The sequence below is a fragment of the Cygnus atratus genome, chromosome 5, assembly GCF_013377495.2.
Source record: "Cygnus atratus isolate AKBS03 ecotype Queensland, Australia chromosome 5, CAtr_DNAZoo_HiC_assembly, whole genome shotgun sequence".
NCBI classification, from domain to species: Eukaryota; Metazoa; Chordata; class Aves; order Anseriformes; family Anatidae; genus Cygnus; species Cygnus atratus.
The window spans coordinates 9,351,513-9,373,390 of NC_066366.1; the positions used below are offsets into that span (position 1 = coordinate 9,351,513).

Below are 21,878 nucleotides of genomic sequence, written 5' to 3' on the forward strand. Positions count from 1 at the left end.
CTACATCTGCTTCAAGGAAACCTTTTCCTCTCTGCTATTGCTGTGAATACATGGGTTCAGTGTATGTAATCTGACTATAGCAAAATTTCATGTCTAATCTACAAATACAATCAGAGTTGTAAGGGCTGCTAGCTGAGGGAACAGTAGTCAATGTAATCAATTTACTTACAGGAGCCTGAAAAAGGAGGCACAAAAGGGGTGCAGATCTCACTAGGATGAGCTCTCTCTTCTACCACTCCATTATGGAGACTGGGCCAGTCCAAGAACCACATGCCCTTACCTGGGTGGCTGGTACAGACCACTTGTAGCTAGGTAATGTGTTTGACAGCATTAGCAACCTATAATACTTGCCATTTTCTGCAGCCCTATTGAGCCCAGGGGACTAATAAAAACTAGGGATATCCACATTGCAGGGACGGGCTCACCAAAAGCAGTGCTCTGGTTCCAAAAGGCCAGCACTGTCTCTGCACTCAGTGTCCCCACACAAAGATCCTGCTCCCACAGCTGAACACATCATATGCACAGCGCTGCCTGATCTCACTGCTGGGTATCTCTCTCCCAGGCTCCAGACCTCTTTGACCTCTCGGTCAAAGGCAAGCATAGGATAAGGATTGTTGGCTCCGCCCTGCACAGGCTGATATTTTGAGTTTACAGATGTGGACCTGAACAGTGCTCATGGCCCCTCTTCCCTGTGGAGAAGAAATGGGCCCCTGGTGCTGGCATGGCCCAGGGCTCATCAGGCTCATCAGGAAAACAAATGGGAAACTGCAACCCTTCCTGTCTTGAAAATGCATAAAGGCGTTCTGGCATCAACCCATAGCAGACAGAATGGTATGGCCTTCAGGGACCCCAGGTATCATGAGATGGTCCAGTAAAAGCTGGAGGAGTCTGGTCCAGTAAAAGGGAGGACTGAGTGCTCAGACTGCTGATCTAAGGAGCAATATTTTTCCTAATCGGCTCAAGATTATGCAGGTTATTTCACAACTGCGTTTGAGAAATCATGGAAGTCATGAATAATGGGCAGATAGAGACATCACTTCCCCTAGAGAATATAATTTGAATTGGCCCCCAGACCATATTGGTACTATTGTCTGGTTTTGTTTTTAACACCTGTGTAATACTATCTGAAAACTGATAACAAAGGATGAAGAGTAAAAAACAATCACTTTTTAATTGATAATTTTTATTGTAGAGTGAATGGTCTTCATTAGCCTCTGCAAAGCATACCTCTACGTCTTTGTCATTCTCCAGTAAAGGACAAAAAAGCCAAGGTATTAAGACCTGAAACAGCCCTCGGTATGAAGTCATAAGGAACCAACATTTCACAGTCCTATTATCCAGAATTCTGAAAATTCATTGGTTTTCATACCTCTGCATCCTCAATTTAGCAATAGAGGATCTTATTCCAATTTACAGATGTGGAGCTAAGTAATCAAAGCTGAATATCTTTCCCAGACTCCCATACAGTACGACTGAGATAGTTAAGATCGAAGCCAGGAGAAAAAGCTGAGACCTAATTTTGCACGGTTGAAAAGGACTGTTTTTACTTATAATTTACTTTATCTCACTGGAAGTTGTAGACATTGTTCCTATCCATGTAACTATGCTAGTTCTCTGTCATGGATGCCTTGTTGCTTATTTATTTAGACATCTTAAAGCTGAAAATATTTGACTGGCGCATATTTCTCAAAAAGTCATAAGCCCAAATCATGCAAGCTCAAACAAAAACAGATGTGGTTTTGTTTGCTTTCAGGGAGAACAGTAAAAGCTCTTGACTAGAAGCATGATGAACATTCACTTTACCTCCAACAACTGCAGAACAGTTGCATTTTGAATTAGTAACCAATTTCAAGCCATTATAATTTAGGCTAAAAGTTAAAATCTACTTTAAAGTTTTATGTTGTAGATCGTGAAGATTAAGTAACTTCAAACCAAACACTAAATAGACAATTTCTATTAATTATACAGTTATTATTATATGCAACATCAGAGACTTAGAATTGGTCCAAAAAGATATTTTGCAGAAAAAAATATCCTTGGAAGTTCGAGTTCCTTTTCATTCTTCATTTTAAAGAAGATGTGTTGAACTATCAGCCACACCAGTTATCTATTTCAAGTTCTCTCTAAGATGAGTGAGAATCACAACACAAGAACATGAACTGAATGGCATAAGAACCGTGAGGACAAGAATATTATTAATAGGAGAAAATGTTAAAAATCATGCTTTAAGTTGCTACCTCCAGTTGGTGGAGGCAGTTTCCTCAGGTTTCTCTCAGACTACTCTTAGGCTAAGGTTAAGGCAGGGAAATAACACTTTCATTTTTCCCTGTTAGACTCTTCTTGGCTTGGATATCGCCTAGCTAGTCCAAACACGGCCTGCTGGAAAATGCTATTTGTACTGCAGATAAACTGAGTATGCAACTTGCTGTTCAAAGGTTTCGAGAAAGCAAAGGTTGAACTTTTTTTTCTTGTCACAACACCCTTTTTACAGAAAAAAAATGAATCAACAGTACTACTAACACAGAAATAAGAACAGGCAAAGCACATTTTACCCAGTACTTATTGATCTGTATTGTCATATTTCAAGGTACAAATCTTCCATCATGTTAATTAAGAAAAAATGTGAGTCAAAAAGGTTATTGATATAGGAATACAGAGGATGAGAAGAAATTAGCCATGAACCTATGCCCGCATTGATCATTTTTATGTTTTACAGACGGATTGCATGATGAGAACAGAGGATGAATGTCTCAGAAGAACCATATTAGCATAGCCATTTTTAGTAAAGCAAATCAAAGACGACTTCCAGCATCAAAAATAAATAAGCAATATATTTCATTAGCTAAGTGACGCAATGCTTATTTCTTTTTAATGATTGATTCCAGAGTCTACAAGTCATTGATATACGCGTAACAGACTGGTTTCTTTACTGAAACTGTGGGTTCACGTTTCCAGTGTTGAAGATGTGCTTCCATCACCATCAACAGTAGCTTGCTCACTGCTTTCTGTCTTTTGTCCTAACCAGTTCACATTGAGCTACCAAGTTCAGCCATGGGAAAACTCTGCATTTTAACTCATTAGATTTACCACAGTTTGACACAAAAAAGTTAGCTTTTAATCAAGGTGTTATTTTTGAAAATATCAAAAATACAGAGATGACCTCTATAACTTTTGTCTATAGTGCAACAATAACAGCACTATTTCCGAGTTAAAAAAAATAGTGGAAACTTCATAACCTCAGTATCAGTCACTTGTACATTAGCACGAATTACTGCCAGTAGTAGAAATTACACAAATTCTACTGGTTCTGTATGCCATCCTGAACACCATTAATTATTCTGTGTATGATTTTCAGAAATAAAATCATACCAAATAACACGCACTAAGAAAGCAACTTGTCCTTTGTCAATGAGTACAGACACAAGAAACAAACCTTGAAGACAAGCAATTTCAGATAGTGACACAGGATTGCGAGCAGAGTGCACTCCTGTTACACACGTGGAAATAGTAACAAGAGGAGAGTTTATCAGTAGCCCAGAAGCAGCATGAAAGAGGCCAAATGGAAAAGGATGAAAAGTAAACAAGGAAGTCAAAACTTTAGGTCCAGTTGTTCCCTTAACTAAGTCTACGCATTGCCTCCCGGTTTCTGTGGAGGATGTCCTGTTTGAATGCATTATGAAATGTAGTCATTGTGAAAAAAATAATGCAATAACTATTACTTAAAAGATAGACAGATTTTAAATACAAATTTGTAACAAGTATAGGTAGAGAGAAGATGAAGTAGTAGTAGTTTGATCATTACTTTGGCACTTCCCATTTCCTGGGCTCTGTAGAAAGACCTATATGCAAGGCAGTTAGCAAAATTGCTATTTAGAGTCACATCTACTAATGATTTCGTAGACTTATGAGATTATAGGAATAACAATACCACCAGAGCAGCCTTGATTCAGTGCATTCTGTCAAGGGAAAGTTGTGTCACACCGAGCCCTAGTCATTTCAAAGTACAGTTGCACAAGTAATAAATCATTCAGATTTCAACTGTTTTTCAGCTAAGCCAACCCCTTACCATGTCATCAGCTTTTACACATTGCACCTCATTCTGCAGTGTTCTTCAAATACAAAGTTTGTTATAAAAAGGTCTTCTAATGTAGACACAGACACAGATTTCTAGGTTGGAAGAGACCTCAAGATCATCGAGTCCAACCTCCGACCTAACACTAAGTACTCCACTAAACCATATCGCTAAGCTCTACATCTAAACGTCTTTTAAAGACCTCCAGGGGTGGTGACTCCACCACCTCCCTGGGCAGCCCGTTCCAATGCTTAATAACCCTTTCGGTAAAGAAGTACTTCCTAACATCCAACCTAAAACTCCCCTGTCACAACTTTCGCCCATTCCCCCTCGTCCTGTCACCAGGCACGTGGGAGAACAGACCAACCCCCACCTCACTACAGCCTCCTTTAAGGTAACTGTAGAGAGCGATAAGGTCGCCCCTGAGCCTCCTCTTCTCCAGGCTGAACAAGCCCAGCTCCCTCAGCCGCTCCTCGTAAGACTTGTTCTCCAGACCCCTCACCAGCTTGGTCGCCCTTCTCTGGACTCGCTCGAGCACGTCCATGTCCTTCCTGTAGCGAGGGGCCCAAAACTGAACACAGTACTCAAGGTGCGGCCTCACCAGAGCTGAGTACAGGGGCACAATCACTTCCCTAGACCTGCTGGCCACACTGCTTCTTATACAGGCCAGGATGCTGTTGGCCTTCTTGGCCACCTGAGCACACTGCTGGCTCATATTCAGCCGACTATCAACCAATACTCCCAGGTCCTTCTCGGCCAGGCAGCTTTCCAGCCACTCATCTCCCAGCCTGTAGCTCTGCTTGGGGTTGTTGCGCCCCAGGTGCAGGACCCGGCACTTGGCCTTGTTGAACTTCATACAGCTCGCCTCAGCCCATCGCTCCAGCCTATCCAGATCCTCCTGCAGAGCCTTCCTGCCCTCGAGCAGATCGACACACGCACTTAGCTTGGTGTCATCTGCAAACTTACTGAGGGTGCACTGGACGCCCTCATCCAGATCATCGATAAAGATATTAAAGAGGACCGGCTCCAGTACCGAGCCCTGGGGGACACCACTTGTGACCAGCCTCCAACCAGATTTGACTCCATTCACCACAACTCTCTGGGTCCGGCTATCCAGCCAGTTTCTAACCCAGCAAAGCGTACGCCAGTCCAAGCCCCGAGCAGCCAGTTTCTTGAGGAGAATGTTGTGGGGAACGGTGTCAAAAGCCTCACTGAGGTCAAGGTAAACCACATCCACAGCCCTTCCCTCATCCACCAAGCGCGTCACTTTGTCATAGAAGGAGATCAGGTTCGTCAAGCAGGACCTGCCTTTCATAAACCCATGCTGACTGGGCCTGATCGCCTGCTTGCCCTGCAAGTGCCGCGTGATGACCCTCAAGATAATCTGCTCCATCAGCTTTCCTGGCACTGAGGTCAAACTGACAGGCCTATAGCTCCCCGGGTCTGCCCTCCGGCCCTTCTTATAGATGGGCGTCACATTGGCTAGCCGCCAGTCAACTGGGACCTCCCCCGATAGCCAGGACTGCCAATAAATGATGGAAAGCGGCTCAGCCAGCTCCTCCGCCAGTTCTTTCAGTACCCTCGGGTGCATCCCATCCGGCCCCATCGACTTGCGCACATCCAAGCTCCTTAGCAGGTCGCCAACCATTTCCTCATGAATAGCGAAGGCCACATCCTGCTCCCCATCCCCCTCCACCAGCTCAGGGCACTGGGTATCCAGAGAACAACCGGTATTGCCGCTAAAGACTGAGGCAAAGGCGGCATTAAGCACCTCAGCCTTTTCCTCATCCTTAGTAACTAGGTTTCCCCTCGCATCCAGTAAAGGATGGAGATTCTCCTTAGTCCTCCGTTTCGCGTTGATATATTTGTAAAAGGATTTTTTGTTGTCTTTAACGGCAGTAGCCAGGTTGAGCTCCAGATGAGCTTTGGCCTTTCTAATTTTCTCCCTGCACAGCCTCGCTACATCCTTGTAGTCCTCCTCAGTGGCCCGCCCTTTTTTTTCCAAAGATTATAAACCCTCTTTTTTCTGCTAAGCACAAGCCGCAACTCTCTGTTGAGCCAGGCCGGTCTTCTTCCACGCCGGCTCGTCTTTGGGCACGTGGGGACGGACCGCTCCTGTGCCGTTAAGATTTCCTTCTTGAGGAGCGCCCAGCCTTCCTGGACTCCTCTGCCCTTCAGAACCGCCTCCCAAGGGACTCGGCCAACCAGCGTCCTGAGCAGCTCAAAGTCAGCCCTCCGGAAGTCCAATACAGCAGTTTTACTGGTCCCCTTCCTGGCCTCGCCAAGAATAGAGAACTCTACCATCTCGTGGTCACTCTGCCCAAGACAGTTTCCGACCACCACATCTCCCACCAGTCCTTCTCTGTTTGTGAAGAGAAGGTCTAGCGGGGCACCACCCCTGGTAGGTTCACTGACCAGCTGCGTCAGGAAGCTATCTCCCACGCTCTCCAGAAACCTCCTACACTGTTTTCTCTGTGCCGTGCTGTGTTTCCAGGATATATCCGGGAAGTTGAAGTCCCCCATGAGGACAAGCGCCGACGATTTTGCAGCTTCTGTCAGTTGCCTATAAAACTCCTCATCCGTCTCCTCATCCTGGTTCGGTGGTCTATAACAGACCCCGACCAGGATGCTAGCCTTGCCGGCCTTCCCGCGGATCCTAACCCACAGGGATTCAACCTTATCATTCCCAGCCTGGAGTTCCACAACATCAAAAGATTCTCTAATGTAGAGAATCCCTTACCCCTTACCATGTCATCAGCTTTTACACATTGCACCTCATTCTGCAGTGTTCTTCAAATACAAAGTTTGTTATAAAAAGGTCTTCTAATGTAGTAGTTCTCAATGTACATCGTGTCATTAACTATGCTATGTGTCATGTGAAAAATCTTTCACGAATGATTCAAAAATTACCCTTTAATACTGCTTAATTAGTTGATATTCTGACATCAACAGCCAAGTCTGAGGATTTTCCTTACAAATATTAACTTATGCCAAAGCTAAATAAATATATTAGTCAGAAGCAGTAAAGATGAAGAAATATCTTATCACTTCTTATTCACCAGTTATGTTCTTTACCATGTCCAGTTTCTGCAGTAAATGCCATTTGAGTGAATGCTGTGGAGCAGAATGCCCTTTGTTTTGCTGCATAGCTGACTTTCTCTGTTCTTTCAGACATTTTCTAAACACTGCAGCACTATAGCATAGCTCTCATCTGTTAAGAATCCCAATACTGGGAAACATTCCTCACCAACACAAATGCAGAAACCCCAAACCCAAGGCCCCCCTTACTGTGAAAGTGTTACTGGATCTGATAGTTTGAGATAAGTTCAAAAATGCAGTGAGTACAAAGAAATTATTTATATCAAGGTTTCTTAATTAAATAAAAACTACAGTTGTGGGTTCAATCTTCAAGAGGCTGTTAAAAACATTAAAACATGCTATTGTCTTAAAAGGTATTTCACAAATCTTTGTTCCATGTCTAGGCTAAAATTGCAAAGACATTTATAATAATGAAAAAAGTGTCAAGAATGACAAAGATTCAATTAACATGCATTGCTAGTGGAAGTTGCCCTTGTTAACGGCCATTTTTAACAAGTTATCTTCCCCAAAAACCTATAAACTCTTTTTTCTTACAGTTTATTTAATACTTAGAAAAAAAGCTTTAGTCAGGAAACATCCATATTCTGTCATTAACGAACATGATGCTCACTGTTGGTTTTCACAGAACAAAACTTTCACAAAATGCTGTCAGACTATGGATGACCAAGCTTACAACTCTCTGCTGCACCATGTGGTACTTAATTTTAACCGCACTTCAAAATGCTGATATCAGATCTTAGCCTATACATAAGTTGCAAGAGCATGGCCAAGTTAAAACTCGTCATCTGAACTTCTTGCTGATTTAAACTCTTATTTGAAGACTATGTTGTGATAATTTACTGTATAACTCCTTGTAAAATTTGACATTGTTTTTGATTTAAACTTTCAGGAAAGAATAACAAACGAAGGTACGTGAATTTCATGATGTATAATTGTAGTATATCAATGCAGTGAAATTATTAGCCGCTGGAGACATTTAAGCATTAACTGACATTCAAACCAATCCAATCGCAATTTTAACTTGCATTGTATCCCCATGTTGTGCTGCAGCTATCCGAGGCTGACACTTCGGAAAGCAGGCTCTCTCAAACAAGCAGCCTCAGAGCCAGTGCTGGTGCGTGCCAGCACAGAGGGTGGAAACAAAGAACCTGGTGCAGTCAGGCTGCTCAGTATCCGTTTCATAGAAAATTTTAGATACATGACACTGCAGAAGAGAAGCACAAACAGCTTTAGACAGTGCTGGATACTAAGCCATAGCGTAAGCAATGTACTATCAGACTATGCTCACATAGCAGCAGTTTCAGGAGCTGAGTCTTCTCCCATGAGATTGCAAATAAGTTGCTATCAATAACAAAAAGTTATTCGCATTGCTCTTTGGTCCTTCGCATATTTCTGTAAGGTTATAAAGGAAGTCTAAACATAATTCATACTGTAATGGTAAGAGGAAAATAATGAGACAGGAGTGAAACTCCACCTAGTGAACAAAATTATCATCTTGACTCTAAACACTCAAATACTTGATTTGATATAAATAGCTCTTCCAAAATGCATTTGGATATCTTGAGAGAGCATTGTGCAGTAGCTTTTGTTCACATCTGATCATCTTCAGAGTTAGGAACGAAAGTACCTTTGGAGTTGATTTGGACACTGGGATGCTTGTTAGAGGAAAGTTATTAGCATTCTTATAATTGGCTTTATATTGAAAATGCACTATTGGATGAGAAGTTCTACCAAAATTTGTAGCCTCATATTTTGTTCATGACAATTATTTTAAGTTTTTAAACACCATCAGGATTGTGTTTCTGTATCCCCCTTTCAATTTTTTAATATTGTTTCTGCAGTCAATGGAATCTTCAGGTCTGGGCTGTACTCAGGTAGTCTGACAGCAAGTAGCAACCATAAAAAAAAAGGCAATGCTTTATTAATGAAAGCTGGTGCTGCAGAACAAGTCTGCAGAAGCCTGCTAATTAACTAGCAAGATGGCATGTTCTTTCAGGTGTAAAGAACATATTTAGGGCTTTTTCCTCCTACTTAAGGAAAAGAGATAAATGAGAAAACTTTTGCCCTGCTTCCCTGTGCAGTGGCAGAGAGGAGGAGCTTCATGGCATCATTAAACCTGTGGCATTATCATCAGAATGATTTTTGGAGAACAGTTTGAACAAAGCTCACACACCAACTTGGAATGTGTAGTAGCTTCACGTTTCTAAGATTCATCTGTTTTTTTATGCCTTATTTTTAAGGATCTTTTCGAAAGGTGAGAAGAAACATTCACACACGGCTATGTATGACTTGCTGTTACCAATCCAAAGCCTCAACTGCACCCACACCTTGGTTTCATGCTCACATTGCATGTGCTGCAAAGAACAAAGGAGTGCTGACGGTGCCAGGTGGTCGCCTTCCCAATCTGTTCTCCAAGAAGTCAACATATGTATATATGCACTGTGAGTTGTTCCAGGTTTTAATGACATCTCAATTCACCACATAAAATTCTTCAAAAAGCACATTGTCACAAGCTTGGCACATCTAAGAGATTCCTTGTTTCACTCCCGTATCTGTTCAGGAGGAAAGGCTATAACACTTTTTTTCACTCTAGGCTGTTAGTTACAAAATTGTTTTTGCAAAGCTGTCTGTAAGCATTCCTCCCTCCAGAGAAATCAATTTGCATTTCTAAAATAATAAAAAATAAAAAGTAAAAACCTCTTTGGAACTCACTTCATCTCCTCCTTCACAAATAGCTAAAGATGCTATATGATTATTATTATTACTATTACTTAAAACAAAGATCAGTGCTTAAAGTATAGGAGTATCAGTAAACGACTACTTTATTACACCAAAACTATTTCCTTATGAAGATTAAACTACAATTGTCTTTCTTTAATTCCCTAAATCACTTCTTGCAAGTGTTTCACTTGATTGTTCAGATGATTTTCTGCTCACAGTCCAACTTCCCTGTGGTAAAATCCTACAGGATTAAAAGTTTTTTTTATGTCTGCATGGTGAGTTTGAGGTAGATCACTCATCTGAAGCAAACAGGTGTAACTCTGTGAACCAACAGTGAACTCAGCCTTGCACTAGCAGGAAGCCTTGTTCTTCCTTACTGGGCCTATTTTTGAATGGGAAAATGTCCTGGTTTCAGTTAGGACAGAGTTAATTTTTCTCCTAGTAGCTGGCAGGGTGCTATGTTTTGGATTAGGATGAGAAGAGCGCTGATAACATGCTGATGTTTTAATTGTTGTAGAGCAGTGCTTACACCAAGCCAAGGACTTTTCAGCTTCTCGCTCTGTCCTGCTAGCAAGCAGGCTAGGGGTGCAGCAGGAGCTGGGAGGGGACAGACCCAGGACAGCTGATCCAAAGTGGCCAAAGGGGGTATTCCATACCATCTGACATCATGCTGAACAATATATAGGGGTGGCTAGCCGGGGTGGGGGGGGGGGGCAGCTGCTCGGGGATAGGCTGGGCATCAGTCAACGGGTGGTGAGCAATTGCATTGTGCATCACTTATTTCGTACACATTATTAATAATAATACTATTATTATTATTATTGTTGTTGTTGTTATTATTTTCCTGTCTTAATAAACTGTCTTTATCTCAACTCACAGGCTTCACTTTCCCATTTCTCTCCCCCATCCCGGAGAGGGAGGGGGGAGGGTGAGCGAACGGCTGTGTGGTGTTTAGCTGCCAGCCGGGCTAAACCACAACAGAAAGATCAGCTTATCACATGGAAATAAAAATGCTTTTCTAACTCCAGTAGTGGTCTTCTCTTTGGACTTATCAGAGTATACCCTGATTCCATGTGTATATTTGCCATTGTGAGAAGGGGTCACTGATACCTTCAAACTATTTTTGCTGCCTAGAGGCAGAAAATGTTGTTATAGGGACATTTTATTCTTGAAGATCATCCAGTAAGCATTATATAGCACACCAAATAAATAATGTAATTTTGGAATAGTTGAAAATACACACGCCTATGTAGACGTATGTATATTAAAACCCACAAGCAGCTCTATAGAACTTAGATCTCCCAGCTGCTTTATGGGCTTGGGCAAATGAGTCAGGACCTGTTTCCCAGAAATGCTAAGGGGTCCTAATTCTGTGTAAAATCAGAAGGAACTTTAATGTTTATTTATTTATTTTTTTGATTTGAGGCTCCTCAATCTCTTCACACCTCAATTTTCCAGAAATTGCCTAACAGCAATTTCCTTATCACTGAAGACATTTAAAGTTACATAGATGGCATACATCACACCAGATCTTGTATAGTTTTGTCACCTGCACCCAAAAAGTCTAAAAATATCAATTTCAAACTCTTTTCCTTATTCCCTCTTCTCCCTTCCCCCCCCCCCAAAAAAAAATAAATGTACAACTTTGTAGACTTAAAAAAGGAGAGAATAAGTTTACTCTTTTTTACTCAGAAATAATATCAGTAAAATTATGCTATTGGCACCAGAAGAGAAAGGGAAAGTAACATTAATTCAATGTAAGTCAAAGTATTAAAAGAGTGGTTAAAAAAATAAGGTACAGTTAGACAACTCGTTTCAAGAAATGGACTGAATACCAATGTTTAAAGTCTATAAATGATATACTTGGATAAGTTGTCATTCTAAAAGTGAGAGGTGTAAAGGAATGAGCAAGAAAACAAATGTTAAAAATAAATCCAGACATGCCATGTGAAATGAAAAGTCATAAGTGAGATGAAAACAAATAAAATTTGATGGACGGATGACTAGTTATGCAAAGGTCAAGAAAAAACCTTAGGAATTTAGTAAGAGAGGAAGACTGTTTCATGTGCTGTATATTCAATTGATCAGAAGACAGAAGAGAACATTCTCTGACCCTGAACAAAGAGAGAGAGAAACAGACCAGCTGAAATTGAAAAACATGATTTGCATAAAAGAGAGTCAAAATCAGTTTGGAGGCTTTTCAGCGTACATCATAAGAGGATCATTTTTTAGCAGGTCTTCCCCTGCCCCCAGCCCTTTTAAGCACACTTTATCCCAGTTCTGAACTAGGTAAAATCAGTGATTTGGGAACTTTAGTCTCAAGCGACCAAACCCTGCATGTGTGAGGCTGACGACTGATTTTCTCTAGCTGGGTGCCATACCTCCTGCAGGATTTCATCACTGTTTGTTCTGATCACATGGTAGGATATCCTTGAGGAGGTACTGGAAATATGGCCAACAGGATGTGTTCCTATTCTCCTTTCCTTTGTAAGGGCAGATACTGATCCATGCCAGAAACAGGATACCAAGTGAGGTGGACTTCTGACATAAATAAGGGAATTCCTTCAAATCCTATCAAGGACAGAAAAGCATAACAATTCCCCTCAGAGATCCCACGTCATCTCTACTTTGCTTTCCTGGCAAAACAAAGAAAATCAGAAGGAAAACATGTGGAAAGGTTTCCTAAAAATAAAAGTCCTGAAAACAGAAGTTGCACTTAGCAAGTTTAGGTCCACTGTAACTGATAATACAAACAGAAATAACAGAATGTGGGAAAAAATACAATGTATTTAAGACTACGTGGATCTGAGGCTGACAGAACATCAATGGGATACCTATCTGTATGCTTTTCAATGCCCCTCTATTTCCTTCCTGACATTAATGAACAAGCCAGAAATACATCCTGTGTGAGAAGTGTGTACTAATGACAAAACTGTTCCTCCAGAAATAAGGAAAATAATATAAAAACGTTGCATCATTTAGTTAAATTCAGAGGACAAGGCCAAGTTCCTCTCAAGGGAAAAAAAAAAAAAGATGTCAACATTTGGAATAAACTTCATTCAACTTAATTTTTAGGATCCTTAACTTCTGAAGATTTATGGTCTCATTGGGTTTTGATAAACAAACCAAAAGGGCACTAATTTTACACACGCACAGTTCCTTAATCCTGAATAACTCAATCTTTTGTCTTTCTTTTTGACAGAAAGAAAGAAAATATCTGCGCTACCCAGAACATACTTGCTATTTTTACTACTGTTTATTTCTGAAATAATATTAAGTTTTGTCAATAGAAATGAGCAGCAACCATCAGAGCCTCATAGCAGGCATTCCACAGGGCCACACTGACCAGCCAACACAAACGTTATAGCAAAACTAGGTTCTCTCTTTCAATAGCTCTTTGTTTTCTCAAACACAGCTTCCAGAGTCTGTGCATTTTTTTCAAGACAGTCATTAAAAAAACACAGATGAATATAATTACATTCTTGACTGACGTACATCAGGAATTGCTTCTCCAAAAAGAAAAGTGACAATCCAGTGTCAAAATACCATTGAATAAAAAGTCATTTTGGCTTGGCAGGGCCTCCAGGCTGAGGGCCTCTATTCATTAATTTTTGTCTCTCTAAAGCTGCGCAAATAGAGCTTGCCTTAGCAGGGAACCTCAGAGAAAACCCACGCATACCTCGTATATCTCACCCCTTAGCAAAATAGTATCTGACAACAGGAATCTTGAGCATAAATATGTGACACAGCAACACAGGACCTTGATGGTGGTTCGCTTAAATAATTCATTTGACTCCTTGTTGTTCAGGTTCAACAGCATGATGTTGGAGTGAAGGAGAGATGGAGTAAACAAATATCCCCCGCAAGAGCATTTTCCTTTAATATTTTATAGTCTTGCAGAAATGAAAACTTTTGAATGGAAAGAGGTGGGAGCAGCTTTGGAATGTTAACATCAAAATGTCTGGAACATAGAAGGCAAAGATATACCAAGATGAAATGAGAAAAAGCTTGCAGAATAGGCTCTAAGTTATTTTAATGACTTCAGGCAATTCTACTCTTTAGTCATCTAACAATGCCTAGGTAAGGAAAGAAGAAATCTGTTTTAACCTCTTATTCACAGTCCCAATGCCCTGTATGGTATCTGCCAGCAACCTTTGTAATCATAATGACTGAAAGACCGGTTTGAGCTGTTATTCCTTATTCTAGGAAGAAAAGAAGGGAGAAAAAAATAATTAAGGAAAAAGATAATTAAAGCAACTACCGGAAAACCAAACAACAAACAAAAACATGTTGATAAAGGTGAGAGAATTTCCTTTCTAAAAGCTATGAAAAAATTCGTAATTTCTAATCGTACAAGGAAAAGGTACTATGGAAAGTAGATTGCTCTTCAGTAGTCTGGTAAGACCGATCAAGTTCATTTCAATGGACATCATACTGTTCCTTGAAAGCAAGTTAACTAAGCGCTGTTTAACTGCCTTTCATTTTAATAACATTCTGACAGAGACGTTAGTTAACTACAACATGAGTTTCCATAAAACACATAGCATTACAGAGCAAAATAGAAGTAGAATAGTAGAGAAATAAGGTAGGCTATTACTAAGACTTATGATGCATCATCTAATTTAGGATGCTGGCTTTTTTTTTTTTTGGTTGCAAAGAAGTACATGCTCTTTAATTTTAATATTGAACAGGATGTATGTATTTTAGAAACAGTCACCTTCAGTGTTCAGTCAAAGCATTAAAACAGACACTTGACGTTGATCATCCTCACAAAATATACACAGTTAAAGAGATCTGGCGTAATTGCACTGGCTCAAGAGATGCCTGTATCTGGATCTAAGCGACATGCCTCAACACATCCCCCAGAAGTCAAAGCATAGATATGATGGAGATCTAAATAATTAATAATATCTTTACATGTACAAATGCTTAATTCCTAAAAATACCATCTCAATTTATTATTTTACCAGCTAAACAGAACATTTTAGGATTGAGACTAATAGGCAGTCAAATTCTTTCTCACCATGTACTCTTGGAAAAACACACTTGTCTCTTCCAGCACCACTCAAAGCTCTTTCTATTTATAACATTCATCTGCCTGCACAGATAACTCTCTCTCTCTCTCCCATGATGTCCCTTCTAAATATTACTAAACATGTTTTTTCAGGAAGTTTTTTTTTTTTTTAATCAGATTAATTGAGGACATAGTATATAAAGAAATATTAAGAAGGTCTAGCAGAACATGAAACTAGTAGAGTTTCTGTGTATTCACGGTGGTGTAACAGAATCCCAAGTGTGTTTTTTTTCCTCTATTACGATAAAAGAAACTGATTCTAAGCAATAGCTTATAGACTACGTACTGACATCATTTATTTCCTCATTGCATGCTGTCTAGACAGAGCTGTCAAGCTTTACAGTAAATAGCCTTCAAATATCGAATACAAATGTATTCTACACTGCCTGAAGAACATCCTTCGTTACTCAGAATCATAGAACGGCCTGGGTTGAAAAGGACCTTAAAGATCATGTAGTTTCAAACCCCGTGCTCTGGGCAAGGTTGCCAACCACTAGAGCAGGCTGCCCAAAGCCCCATCCAGCCTGGCCTTGAATGCCTCCAGCGATGGGGCATCCACAGCCTCCCTGGGCAACCTGTTCCAGTGCCTCACCACCCTCTGAGTGAAAAACTTGCTCCTAATTTCTAATCTAGGTTAGAATTTACCAAACATATTTGATATATTAATAACTTACCAAAGTTATTAAGATATCTACTCTGTTTATAACACTCACGAAGTTCAGGCTTTTTTTTTTTTTTGGGGAAGTCAGTGCCACAAAACATCATTTTATTTTAGCAGCATACAAAGATATATCCTTACCCTAAAATTTTTAAGGAAACCTTAAACACAACAGTGACCTCCCCTATCTGTGCTGTCATCTTGCATCCTTATGGCATACTGGACACCCATTTGTCAATATAAACTCATTGTTTAAAGAATAAAAGAAAGAAAAACCATTTAGCCTCACTTCTGCTAACAAGACGCAGATGTTTCATTGCTGTAGTCAGCTTTTCCAGTCTTCAGATAGTGTGCTACAACAAGATTGCTCGGGCCTGATTCTTGCTTTCATTTTTTTGAGCTTGGTTATTGAGTCTATACTGATGTTTTATAAATGTTGACTTCACCTTTCAAAAAATGCCAAGTTCCTGAAATACCTGTGAGGGTAACATTCTTTATGTAAACATATTTCATCTATTGCTACTGAGGGAATTTGGGAAATAAAACCTGTGATTATAAATCATTAAAGTATCTTTACTTAGAGTTAGTTAACCTACCCCACCCTTGAACCAAAAGTAAATAGCTCATTATAGGAAGGAAGAGCACAGAAGAGAAATGATGCCTCTGGGAAAAATTAAGTTTCTATATTCAGCTTAGTTTCCATTTATTGTAGCTATGTGAGGATCAAAGTCATGACCCCCAGGGGCAGAGGTGAATGCCTCAGTACACTCAGCTTCTATATAATCTCTGAATTATTCATTAGCTACAGGCTTATTTTACACATTATTAATGAACTTTTTGATACAGAGGGCAGTGCCGAAATGAACCATCTTCCACGTGTACCTCTAATACACCTTAAGCTTGAATAGCAAGACTGACTCTTCTCAGTACTAAAGCCATAGCTCTACTGAGAGCATTCTATGCAATGTCTCAAGTTCCAGCCTCCATAAATACAGGAGCACAGATGCTTTTTACCCCAGTTTCCCTTCTCCTGCAATCCCTATGCAAGATACCTATTTTGTTTTGAAAGTGAGAACTTATTACTGATCAATGACACAGACATAACATTTGTTTCCAAGATAAAGTTTGAATTCAATATAAGGGTGAAAAAGATCAGTAGTAATTATGTTTATCCATAAATAATGAAATCCGCACTGCTGCATTGAGGGTAAGAGACTAATAGCATTTCTGCTCTATTTCTCATGTCATTAAGTTGCCTGATGGCTTTCAGTGAAGCAGTGGTTTACTGTGGCACAAGTAGAAGGATTGTTTCGGAATATTGATCTTCAAACCAAGATCTCAGTTGCTTCTTGAAATCAAGGAAAAAGCTCACACTCCTTGACCTCTTATTGTGTAAGAAGAAATGGAAGAAAGTAGAAAATAGCACCTAAGCTTTGTGCAATCATTTGTTACAATTGTTGATTTTACAAACACTTGGATAGTTTCAAAAAATTGGGTTAGTGGAAGAGTTTCAAGCTCTGATTCTATAACAGGCTGCAGCTTCATCCAAAACTGATTTTAATATACAGACCTTCAATTGCACTGCAATTATTAGACATGTCTTTGTGTCTGGTGTATTTTCACTTGTTTTTCCTGTAAAGTCCTATTTTTCCTGTATAGTCCTACTAGGAGTAAAGCAAATCAGCGATAGGGTTCAGGTGACTCCTGCAGGAAACTACAGCTTAGTTATCCAGTTCTCTGGACATTGCACTGCAAACAAAGCACTTCTCAGAATTTAAATTAAGGGAAGGAGAAAATTCAATTCAGAAACTGAAAGTTGGTAAACTTTAGAAATAGGAAACGCTAGTTTAGGAGGATTCTTCTGATGTTCCAGTGGAGATGGAAACATATTTTGTCAAGCATAGTTAAGCAGGAGTTATGTTCATATAGGGCTTTGTACTTTGCAACCAGAAGAAACTCACAAGTAACTTGTAGGTTTTGGATTTTTCACGTGGTAGAATTATCATTAAATATTTCAATTTTTAAAAGTAAATGCTCCATTTAAAAGACAGGGGTCTACTACTCTGCCTTCTACTTTCAGCTGATATCATAAATAATATAACTTCATTCTTATGAGGTGAGACTGCAATTTGTCCACTGTGAGCTCTTCCGAGGGGGTGGTATAGCAAGTTGTCTAGACAGGTCACTTAGAGGGCTGTTACTTACAGAGATGATAGAGAGCACTCGAGTTCAGTCTCCTGCTTCCTCTTATAACCATTTCAGAAATGAAAAGAGGAGGTGGTAGCTGCAGGGGAGGTTGCTCATTTACCACTGCTTTAACTCCCAAAGGCTATTCAGTCTTCTAGCTTTGCTAAAATACAGTTGTTACTATGTATGCACACCTACTACATTGATGGTCATGGTTGCCCAACTGGTAACTACTGAAAGCATTTGATTTCTATCTTCTCTACCCACTAACTCACATTTTCCTTTCCTTGAGCACCCTATTAGCCTGTTGTCTTGTGCCACGAGAATCATTCAAAGCATTTTATTCAAAGCATTTTGCAGGAATATATCCTTCAATGTTCAAGAGTAACCCTTGTCAGTCGCTATGATTTGGATACCTGGTTTTGATCCTTTGATGTCTGCATTAAGTAGCTAGGGTATTGCTAACACAAGCAGGCCAACTGTGGAAGTAACGTAAAATAGCATTTTTATCTGAAAAATGTGAGATGCGTTCCCCAAAACACTCATCAATAGGAGGATCACAGAAAAAGTTTTTTCCCAGCCTGAACATTTCATTCCTTCTTGTGTGAATAGCTCTGCCGGAAGTCATAGAGTCAAAGCCATGTCACTTATGACATTTCTCATTTCAGGAGGGTCTGAGGGCTGTACTCTGACCCCACTTATGCTCATGTGCTGATATTTAAAAAAAATATTTATTCATGAGAAAGCTATACAAAACCACATTCTGCCACACATTAGAAGATAAGTCAAGAAATGCTTGAGAATGTTTTTTGTCTTGCAGTCATAAAACAAAAATCAGGAGATAAGGCCATTATTGTAGGTTGGATGTTCCCAGTCACTTCCACAATAGTGAGATGAAACAGAACAGCACCTATCAGTGATAAGGTTTAAGCCTGAACAAATATTTACAGCTGGAATATTGAGGTTGGCTTCACTTCCTGTGAGAACTCTGAACTGCAAATACAAGAGGTCCCGAAGGTACTTCTACCCTGGCAGATACAGAGATCTAGTTCTGTATTTCTTTAGCTTAAATAACCTTCAGTTGCCCATTGGTCAAGACAAATTGCTCCATCTGCAACATGGGCATTCATGTTATCTCATGTTATCATGTATTAAAGTTCTTTGAAGTTTTTTTTTTTAAATAAGGTATCACTTTATTTTCTTAAGGATTGCTTGGCTTCTTTAAAAACCAGCAGCTTCAATATTATCCTGTGTGTTTACAGGTATGTGTGCTCCACTCAAGTTTTCACTCAGAGTTTAGCTGACCTTAGTGCCATGGCAATCAGTTGACACTGGCCTTTCACGTGGTCACTAAGCATTTTATTAAAGAAGGTCAGTCACTTGTTTCAAAATTCTATCTTTTGAAACAGTCTCAATATTACGCTATTAGTCAAACCATAAAGATGGTCCACGTGGAAAAATCAGGACACACAAAGGTTGACAACACTGTCCCTCACATTCTAGGGTTTTACTCTGTTACTCTGGAATATATTGACATACTCGCAGATCCCAAATAAAATATGCCTCGGGATTGGTACCTGCATCAGTGATGAAGACAGTGATATACAGAAAGTTAAGCTTATTTATTTATTTATTTATGAGTTGCATAGGAAAACAACTGAATATTTATATCCCATTGATAAGGGTTTGGTTAAGACGGGGAAAAAAAAACAAAGTTAAGAAGTTTTTATGTCCCAGTAACTCTGAATAAACACCAGGTCTTCTAATGAAAATTCCATTTCCCGTTTATAGAACATCATACTATTTCAGGATACCACTTAAGTTCGTCAGAGTATTCACTTTTCTGCATTAGCACTGCTGAGTGCCATGTTTATAATTAAACAATCGGCACACTACAGGAGAAGGCTTTCTCTGAAGCGACCATGTTTTTATATTGAATTCTGTTTTGTACATGAAAAGTCATGGCACAAGCGTGATAATTTACTTTTCAACAACAACTCATAATACATGTGAACAGAAGAAAAACATTCTAATGCTTCTTCTAGGTTTACACTGAGTTCTAATGTTTCATACCTTTATTTGTTGGTGCTCCGTATGATTTTAGAACAGAGTTCTTCAAATCCTTTTCAAAAATACTTCATTTGTTAAAAAGCATAGAGACTATGTGAAAGACTTGGAATCTTTAGAGAGTAGAATACTATGGCACACAGGAGCTAGCACCAGCAAAACCATGTGCAACACCCTGATGTATGATGCATGTTGATGTCTTGGAAGATTTTTATACTATTGTCATCGCCTGAGAGAAATGTTTCTTGTTTCCATTGCTCAAAGGTTTCATTTTGTCTATGAGACAGCATGCTAAGAAACAGATGATTCTTGAAGAAATCAGGTTCATTTTAACACAAGCAAAAGCTTTTTTTTGTTAGTTTTTTAATAGCTATGGGTGAGCAAGTAGAAGTTCCTTTTAGGAAATGACATGTGGAATCCCAATGCAACTTGGTCACTGTTTCATTCAGATTTCTGCCAACCCAATGCAAGACTGAACTATGGATGACTTGCTTGCTTCAACCACTGGCAAAGTATATCAAGGAAAATTTTCAAAGAAAGAAACTGCACTAGCATTCCATTCCATGGACCACAACCATTCATCCAAATCAAAAATACGAAGCATATGAAGCATCAGCATTTACCTCATTCTTCCCATGATACAAAAACAAAAAAACCCTAACACATTGACAATGCATTTATACAAGATGATCAATATCATGCAAGCCCAAGTAAACCATTTGCAACAAATAATTCCAATAAGTAATTCTTTGAAAAAGTATGTATTTTCAACATAGGACTCCCACAAGGTTTTATTTTTTTCCTCTCTCTCCTGCAGATGTGTTACCATCCCACTAAAAACACACTACTGAAGCTGAATATTCATTTTTGAATTGGTTGACAAGATGGGCTAGAACAGATTACTTGGACTTTCCGGTAACGTAGCAAAGCACATCACCTACTGCAGGCACAAGTTCCTTAATGACAGTTTGGGGTAGGAGACGTAATTTTAAAGTCACATTGCAGGATCCCAGGGAACAGACAAATGCGATTCCTGAACCTGCAAAGACCTGTTTACACAAAATCCCCAGATTCCACAAGCATTTCTACTATGAAAAAAAAAAAATAGGAAATTTAGTCAAGTTGCTCAATAAAAAATAAATTTCTAGTAAGGAAAGCACAAGATATTTTTTCTTGCAAGAGAACAGATAGCATGACATCATTTGTCCATTTTCAAGTGCAAGAACTGAATTTAAGGACCAGCTCTTCCAGAAGTTCTTCACAGAGTTGAAAATGTCAGTTATTTCCATATTCACCTACTTGAGCTGAGTGGAAGTTGCAGTCTTCCAGATCTTGCAGGTTGTCCTGTCACAGGACAAGTGTCACATATTCAGATATTACCTATTTCTCTTGCTTACATTTTGTTCCATTGATCATAAACATGAAAATAAAAAATCAGATTATCCCTTGGGAGCAGTGCAAGTCCAAATACATGTAGCCCACAAGATATTGGAGTAGTCATCCTTACAAGGGATTCCTTAAATATATTTCCATTCAACGCTTCAGTAGGCATTAAGGACTTAAGCGAGATTACATTGATCAACCGTGGTTCTGTTAGAGATTGAGACAGCCGCATTCTTTGTTTTCATGACTGAATTTTTAGAGAAACTCAAGTTTCAAGATGCTTAATTGACATTTTTTTTGGGGGGGTTGTTCTAGCTGTATCAGCTAGACTAGCTATATATAGCTATTTTAACACCTGCCCCAAAATAAAACCTATAGATGAGTCATAATAGTCATGGAAGAGCCTTACAGCATGCACACTTACCACTTTACAAGCCCTGACATGATAAAAAAAGCCAGAGGAAAGCCAAAGAGGAGGCACAGCACTAAGCACTAGAGGGCACACCTTCGGTACACACTGTTCCAAGCGTAATACCAGCACAACTCCTCGGGCTGCTCTGATTTACTTTAAGAACCACATTAGCATCCACATACAGATCACGATCAAGGTAATACAA

General features: G+C 39.6%; 1 protein-coding gene across 1 annotated transcript in view; it reads right to left on the reverse strand.

Moving 5' to 3' along the window:
- ANO3 (anoctamin 3) overlaps positions 1-21,878 on the reverse strand; it is a 213,241-nt gene that overhangs the window by 190,967 nt on the left and 396 nt on the right. The gene's annotated exons all lie outside the window — the stretch shown is intronic.